The sequence below is a fragment of the Euprymna scolopes genome, chromosome 7 (assembly GCF_053919585.1).
Source record: "Euprymna scolopes isolate OS-2025 chromosome 7, ASM5391958v1, whole genome shotgun sequence".
In the NCBI taxonomy this organism is placed as follows: Eukaryota; Metazoa; Mollusca; class Cephalopoda; order Sepiida; family Sepiolidae; genus Euprymna; species Euprymna scolopes.
Window position 1 is genome coordinate 94,538,096 of NC_136488.1, and position 9,365 is coordinate 94,547,460.

Below are 9,365 nucleotides of genomic sequence, written 5' to 3' on the forward strand. Positions count from 1 at the left end.
TTTTTTCACATAACGTTCGTTTTTCTATTTAAAAAAATTTTTTTTTTTACTTCGCTTATTCTTAGGTTTTCATTAACACCCCCGACTGATCACACACACCCAAAAACACCCGGGTACCCACTGATTTTTTTAAATTTTAATATCGAAACAGGCTTATTTAAGCCATTTTTCACATGTTTTTTTTTTTTTGGTTTGAACGTTCGTTTTTCTGTTTTCTTTTTTGTTTTTTTGATTTTTACATTTAACATCGTTCGTTTGCCTTACGTTAGTTTTTTTTGTGTTTTTTTTTTCGATGTTTTGATTCCCCCCCTCCTCTCCTCGGTACCCCCCCCCCCGCTTTCTGTTTTCTTTTTTTACTTTGCTTACTCTTACGTTTTCATTAACAACCACACACACCTACAAACACTCTGGCAACGCTGCTGCCCCCCCCCCCCCCCCGGGCTAGTATATATATATATATATATATTTGAAATATTTGCACTTTCGGAAATTACCTTTTTTTTTTTTTTTTTTTTTTTTTTTAAATATAGTTACTGAGTTTCAACTATGGGTATTATAAAATTAAATGCATTTCATCCTTGAAAGGAAGGAGGAGGATCAAGTGATCTAAATGACTTTAGAAAATCTACAAGTTTCTTCTTTTTCTTGTTTTATTAATTTATTAATATTTTTAATAATAATAAAAGTAAACCTATATATATAAAAGCCAAAATGTTTGTGTGTGTGTTTGTATGTCTCGCAAAAACGTTCGACAGAGGCCACGGATTTTCGCCAGATAGGTATCATTTTCAAGCTCGAACCTTTGGCCGACAAATATCGAAAAATTGGCCAAAAACATTCATTCCTTCACCCTCAACCAGACCCTTTTCTACCAGGAGGGGTGGGAAAAAAAAAAAATTCCATCTTCATGACAAGATGGCTTCTACACATGTGTCAACACGCGCAAAAGACGTACCTTGAATTCGTTTGAATATTATAAAAAACGACCTACATTCGCCCATGCGTTCATAGTGCAATGGATTAATTGACAGCGTCGTTATCTTAAGATTGCAGGTTCAATCCCAGTTATCAGATATATTTTTTTTTTTTCGATTTTTAAACTTTTAATATTGAAACAAGGTTATTTATACCATTATTTTTTTTCGCTTTTTGCTGTGTTTTTTTGTTTTTCTGAACACGTTCATCCCCCCCCCCCCTTTTGGGGGGGGGGTTGTTTATCCGATTTCTTTTTTTTTTTTTTTTTAAGAAGTTTTACGTCCGTTCGCTGTTTTGTTTTGTTTTTTCCGTATTTTTAAAAAAAGTTTAAACAGGATTATTACTTCGCTTATTCTTTACCCCCCCCCCCACACACACACACCTCCAAACACCCGGGCAACGCCGGGTGCTTCGCTAGTAATTAATAAATCTTAATATAAATTAATAAATACTGAAAATTTCATTAAGACCCAATAGGAATTTTTCCAGCCACAGGTTAAATTCTTTTTTTGGTTAACAAAAAACCTAATTCTTTCACTTTCATTGCTCGTCCCTAAAAGTTTTGAAGGTCCAAATTTAAAGACCATATAATCAATCGGTCATCCAACAACTGTGATTAATCATGTGCTGTTGATTCTAACTACGCCCTTTAGATTAGATTTACATGTACCCCATCACAGATATTGAGCACTCTCATCCTTATAAATATAGCAACTAATACAGTTATGTTTCTGAATTTTTTTAAATGATGATTGATAATTTGGATTATTCGGACTACTGTTCTCATCTTGAGTGTTATCCTTGTATATTGTTCATGTAACCGCCAACCTTTTCAGGTGTGTCTGCAAGGACCACTGGCATAACAGATAGAAATGAATTTTACTTAGGATTTTAAGTAACACTCTTCTAGAGGTCGAAGGTTAATCCTTAGTGCAGGCCGTACTAGTAATACATTTGTGTATTACTTAAGATTTCTACCCAGTCATGAATAACTGAATAAGAATATGCTACTTCCATCGATTAAATAAAAGGTTCTTTTCAAAATTCTGTACAGATTCCTGAGTTTGACAATATATACACGAAGAAGATTGGAGGTTACATTGGCTGAAGCATAAGAATAACACTTAAGATGAGGATAGTAGTCCGAATAATACATAATACAATAATATTAATTGCTATATATTTTTGTATTAAAGATAGGACATGCTTTTATCTGTTTTATATATATTTTCTTTTTCTTTGCAGTTGACATTGTCTTCCTTCTTTTCAAATGAAAGTTCTGTAAGAATTGCCCAGTATTCATATGCATGAATACTCCTATTGATGACTGCATCTCTGAAAATAAAATATTTTATGTTGGACAACAAAAACATTTAACGTTATTCTATGTCAGACCTACTTGTCATTTATCTGAGCATAGTGCCGTCAAACAGCTTTTTAATCAAAACCATAAACTAACACTAGCAGAGATAATAATAATAATAATAAACCAACCCCGGAAAACAACAACCATACTAGAAATAAAAATACTAATAACGAACAATATAAATGCAATGGTAGACACCGCACACTTTGCCCACTTCAAAATAAATGTCTAACCAAGAGCGTAGTTTACCAGACCACAATATTTGCAAAAAAAAACCCCGAATAACGAGAAATATTATGTAGGTATGACTTCCTTAGATTTCAAAACTCGATATTATGACCACAAAAATACATTCAACAATAAAAAACACCGTATGAAAACAACGCTAGCAAATAAATACTGGGAACTCAAGGAAAGCGGACATTTGCCGGTAGTCGAATGGAAAATAATAAGACAAGCTACCACATGTAGAGACCTAGACGACCAATGTAGATTATATGCCTTCATGAAAAATTTGCTATCCTGTACTTTAAAGAACCCCAACATCTATTAAACTGTAGAAGAGAAATAGCGAACAACTGTGTTCACAGGATAAAATTTACTCTAGGATAGCGATACAAAATAGTTTTAAAACTAACAAAAACTATAGAAAATAAACAAATAAATTAATTAAAGATGAATATATATAAACTATCACATATATGTATGTGTGTGTGTGTGTGTATATATATATATATATATATATATATATATAAACTGACAAAAAGAAAACCCTAACCTAGATATAAAACAGGTCAAGAAACTAGATATCCAGGCTAAATAGAGCACACACAAAGGAACAGATCAACCAGAGGTCAAATAGGCCTTTGTCCGGTAAGTGCATATTCATTGGCTGATAGGAAGGGCGCGGTGGATACTAGAAAGCTGATTGGCTAACTAAAATCTCAATAGAAAGTAGGTGAATATATAAAATCGACAGACAACCACAAAATTCGCGCATAAGCCTGAAAAGTCCTAGAGTGGATGAAACGCGGAATATTCAGTGTAGCTTAATCGCCATATATATTTTATAACTTACTAACAAGCTCTACCTACATATTGAGCATTTTTGAAGTAAGTTTACGCATAAATTTATACTTTCGTATATTAATTTTATGTGAGTAAATGAAGTAGTTATATATATATTTCAAAGTGTGTGAGAGATTATATAATTATTTCCACAGCCAGACAACATCGTAGCTCACAAGAGCCATGCAAACCAACAAACCGAGAGTCCAAGACTCGAGTTTCGCCCTCATTTGGGCTCATCAGTTAGACACATCTGAACTCAGAATTTCTACTAGTGAGACATCAGCTTGGGTTAAGGCTGATTGTGGTGATCACATCCCTCGTTCGAGACGAAAGTAGGTTCATTCCACTGTCAGATTTTGTTGCGGTTTGCTTGATCTGTGATAGTTAAGACTTTCTTGTGTGCAGCACATTTTCTCAGTTGGTAGAGTGCTTGCCTCGCATGCAAGAGAACTCCGGTTTTGAATCCTGTCAGAATTAGAATTTTTCCTCACATGTGCATACAAATCTAGCGGCCACTGATTTAAAGTGCATAATACACACACATATATATATATATATATATATATATATGCAATATATATTAAAACTACTTATATCTGCCAAATATAAATGAGATTTTTTTTTAATCAGCATAAAGAATCGGAATTGGTAATTGTATCAGAATCAGGAAAAATATTGGAATCGTCTCATCACTTATTAATACTGACAGTTTGGGTGGAATTGAAACTGCTACCTTCAGACAATGCTCACCTGGAATTGTAGAATTTCCGGATCTTTATTCACTGCACCACGGACCCCGAAGGACAATCAAGGTTGGATTTTTTGGTCTTATAAAATCCAAATTTTTATATTTTTGTTCTTCCAATTGTCTGATGAAGGCCAGAGGAATAATTGGCCAAAACGTGATACAACAACTAGAAGATGAGGATAATAGTCCATAAATAATAAAATAAAATTATACAAATTACTCATCTCAACAGAATTCCAAATTGATTCAATAATATAACAATCAATATGAGCCCGATAATGGATAAGGTCACCATTTTTTATATATATATATATATATATATATGTGTGTGTGTGAGCTGATGTGAAAAAACGCGACAAATGTTTCTGGTGTTGAGGATAGGAAGAGGAGAAAATAATGTGAGTAAATATCATGCTACCACCTTTTTAAAGATGGCATGGTTTGGGAAATGACTCCTAGGAATTATTATAAGAATTAATAAAAAAAAATATGACTTGAGTACCATCAACTAGAATTGAAACTGAAACCAACACTTATAGCACTCCAGCTTAAATTGTTACCATTTGAGCTATTGTCAGTTTGATAGATAGCTAAAAATGAACTAACCTTAATGTATATATGTATGTGTGTGTGTGTGTGCACGCATGCATGCAAGAGAATTTTAAGTTGACTTATGCCTCTCGAGTTCCAATTTCTTTCTTTAATTTTGACCCCCTTGCAGCTAATTTTACCAGTTGAAAGTCCATAAAAACGGTTCACAAAAAAAAAAAAAAAAAAAAAAAAAAAAAAAAAAAAGCAATCATTTAGCCAGCCTGTCACTGCTCTGCGACCTTTTGTCTCCGGAAAGATGCAGGTTGAAAAAATGGAAACAGATAGACATAGTGAGTGTTATAAATTATTAGATTAGATTTAACTGGCTAAAAAAAAAACAAAACAAAACAATTTAGAGCGAGTCTAAAGTTCAACCTAATTTTTTAAAATAATAAAATATAGAGTACCAATCACATAACAAAAATGTAATATTCCAAAAATCACATAAATTTATCAAGTAGTTTTTTAATTAAGAAAATAACATTTTATAAGGAAGTGAGAACGTGTCTTCATTCATTATAGTTACTAAATAAAGAGAGACAACTCAATTCAAACTACTGAGATCAAAATTAGCCTTGTGATGACAACGATTTACTATCAAAATCATTAAAAAAAAAATTCCTATATATAAAAAATACTTGATCAATGTATGTAACTTTTGGAATATGACATTTTCGTTCTGTGACCAGTAAGTACATCAGAGATTTTTCTGTATTTTTTTTTTTTTCATTAATTACATTGAACTATGGATTTGCACCAATAAATCTTTATAATTCTAATACCAGAAGTGTAACAGTTAAAGTTGTTAATATTTGTTTTAATTGAGAGTTTAGAAATTATCATTTTTACACATATTACTGCATAATACAAAATTGATTTTAACTCCTAAACACACACACACACACACACACACACATATATATGCATGTATTATCGCCACCAAACAAATTGTATTTGAATTTTTGAAGAAACTGTTTAAACCCTCGAACTCATAATTTTTTTTTCTCACAGTCAATAATTTGTGTGACTAAATTAGGATTCAAACTAAAGTTGTATAGAAAATAAGTATCTTTTGTTAAGATTTTCAAATAAACCTCAAGAATCGACTTATTTGCTATTATTTTTTTTCTACAGAAATGACAAAAATTATCAATAATTGTAAACTGTTGACTTAATTTTTATTTTTATTGCATATTTAGTGTGATATAGATTTATGGAAAGTCGGTCACCAGTCTTTAAGAATGAGTTCCACACCAGTTTTGGGGTCTTGCTTTAAGCGTTTTATCATGAGAGAAGTATTTTGGGGATGAGTCAGATTCAGAGAAATATTTTCAGTGAAAAAGATTGCAGGTTTTATAATCAAATATGAAAAAAAACGAGAGATATGTTATAAGGTAAACAAAACAAAATAATGATTTCAAAAGGCATATATTCATAAAAGAGATATTTTATATATGTTCTAAATGGAAGTTGACAGCAATAGGAAAAACATAGAATGTTCTTGAATATTTTTAAAGTTCTTGTAAAAACAGGGTGGGGGTATTGATTAGCTGAGATATTGAAGAAGTCTGAATGGGTTAAGACCTGTGTGTTACATGGTTCAGAAATCATTATTAAAACTTCTCTGCTCAATCAATCATTTATAATTCATTGAAAGTTGTTTATAAGAGTCAATGTTCATTTGATTTCATATTAGAAATGGACTTCAGTGAAAAAGTGTGAAAATATTTCAATGCATCAAGTTTATACAGATTTGCACTATAATGATCGTTAATGTTTGTGTGTGAATGGAGAGACGTTACAGAGGAAAACATGCAAAGAGGGGCGCCCAGCGACACCGATCCATAGACTTAGAGCAACTGGTTTCCACTGGTTTATTCAAGAAAATTTTGCCTTTTTAACAAATTTAGGTGAGTCCCAGAAAAACCAGTTCAAATAAATTCAGGAAGTTTCCTGATTAATCCAAAATATAATTATTTGTTTTTATTCAGGATAGATATTTGATTTAAAAAAAAAAAAAAAAAAATGGAAAAATATGACTTGAGTGCCATCAGCTAGAATTGAAACCGAAAGCAAAATTTAAAGCATCTCTACCAGATAAGTTACGGGGTGAGCCATCGTCAGTCGGGTAATAAAAAGATGAAAATAAACTTAGATTAACATACAAATCTCATTTAATGTATAAATGTTTGCGCATGCATAGAAGGTATTTGAAGTCGATTTATGATTAATAAGTTAATTAAAATTAATTAATTAACATTAATGAAATGCACTAAAATTAATTAAAATTAATATTTGATCCCCCCCCCTTTTTTTTTTATCCCTTAGCAACTATTTTAGCAGTGTAAACACACATAAAAAACGGCTCACAAAAAATTTGAGTCGTTTCACATCATTCTGTGACACACTATTTTGGAGGAGATGCAATTTGAAAAAAAATGGAGACAGACAGACATAATGAGTTTTATAAATGAGATTATACTGTATGTTCAGAAAATACAAAATTTTACCCCATTTTAGGCACTTCTTATCTCCGGCCCTTTTTATAATTATTCACTTTATAATAATGCTAACTTGTTCGTTCGCTCACACTGTAATCCTCTCTTCCCACACACCAAGACTTTTGTTTCTGAAACTAAATGGTGTTATTTAAAAAGTTTTTACACATGTTGCTGCAAGAATACTTCCCTACGGATTATACATGATACTATTCAAATCTAATATTAATAAACCCTTATCGTAAACCGTTCTCATAAGTAATCCTTATTCTCAGATTGCTCTTAGTCTTAAGTAGTAAGTCGTTAGTAAACAAAAGAAGAAAAAAAAGTTAATTTTTAAAACTGATTTTCTATCTCTTTAAAAACTTTTCTGCAAGAAAGATAGCTGAATATTTTGAAGGAGTTATCTCCCCTGCTCTGGGAAGCGTTAAGTCTTTTAAAGTTATTAGGATAGCGGCACAATGATATAATTTGTTCTTAGTTGTAGTTCTCATAGCTTCTTGCAGCTGTGGAAAAATGTTGGTTGTCTTGGGTTTTCCCTTCTAAATGGATTCAAATATGTTACGATGAAAGAAATTAAATATAAAACATTTTTTAATTTTAGAATATTTGTGATTCATGCAACTTTACTTATGGAAATCCTCTACTCTATAATAAAGACTAATTATTTTGATATAAATAAATATATATATATTTCCATCCTGTCAAGCAAAAGTTACCAGATAAAACACATGCCTTTTTCTAATCTCCAAGACAAAACCATTTCAAATGGTGAAAACTGAGAAAGTAAATAGCAAGCCAGACAACTACCTCAGACTTACCTCGCTGACTTTATTATAAAAAGTCAGTAGGGGATGTTTTTTTTTTCTTTAGGTCATCAGAAATGGTAACAATTCATATATGAAAAATTAAATTACTGATTAAATTCTTTGATTTTATATGAACATTTTGGCAATATATCTAGATAAATACCAAGTGTGAACACTGGCAAAGCACAATTATTTTTCTCCATCGTTTTTCTAATGGAGAGTATAAATAAATATTCCGTCATCTGTAGTCGAATGTGGACGAAAATGAAGGGTAACATTTAATGCTACTAAGACTAAGCTTCTTTCTTTTAACAATTATGAGAAATTTTCTCAACTATCAATTGCCATGTCTAATAATACTCTAGCTAAGAGCTCATTGTTTAAACTCCTCAGCTTAACATTCACAGGCAAGATGAATGGGAACAAATACATTAAAGATATTACTAAGACAGCTGCAAAGAAGGTGGACTCTCTCTACTGTGCTAAAAAACTACTCACACTTGACAGTATCCTGTATTTCTCCAAAGATACCATTCACTCATGCATGGAGTATTGTGGCCACATCTCGACTGGTGCATCTGAACAGTCTTATATAGGTCCTGTAGTATCAACCAAGTTTCAACCTCTGTCCTATCACCGAAATGTTGCATCTCTATGCCTGTTTTACAACTACTTTAATGGAATGTGCTCTAACGAACTCTTAGCACTTTTGCTCTCTTGATATAAATATTTTGACTCACCCGTCAAGCAGGAAAATCCCACTTCTTTGTTGTTGAGATCCCTAGATGTTAGAAAGCCTTCTACTCTAATAATTTTTTTTCTCTGAAACTGCTAGATTTTGGAATTTTCTCCCTATTTTCTGCTTCCCTGACTGTACGAACTTGTAGAAGTTTAAATGTGATGTTAACAGACATCTTGCTGCTCAACTCTCACATAGTGTTTCTGTATACATGGTGCCAAATAGTAGCTCCTTATGCCCAAGTGGCAATATGCCTTGTTAAGGGTTAATAAGATAAAAGAAAATTAGTGACATTATATCCTTACTTTTTCAATATACGGATCGGCTATGATTAGAATTGTCCAGGCAATTTACAGAAAATGCAGAAAGGTGCCAAAATTCTAAGTGCCTTATCCTAATACGAAAAAAAATCATAAAGAAAACATGTTTGCTATCATTGGTTTATTATCAAAAAAAAAAAAAATTTGAATACTTATCTTTTATTTGAGCAAATTAGTCATAAAATGAAGAAAAAAAATCATTTAAAATTTTTTTTTTAGGTCTAAAAATGTTTTGTTTGCTATTATTA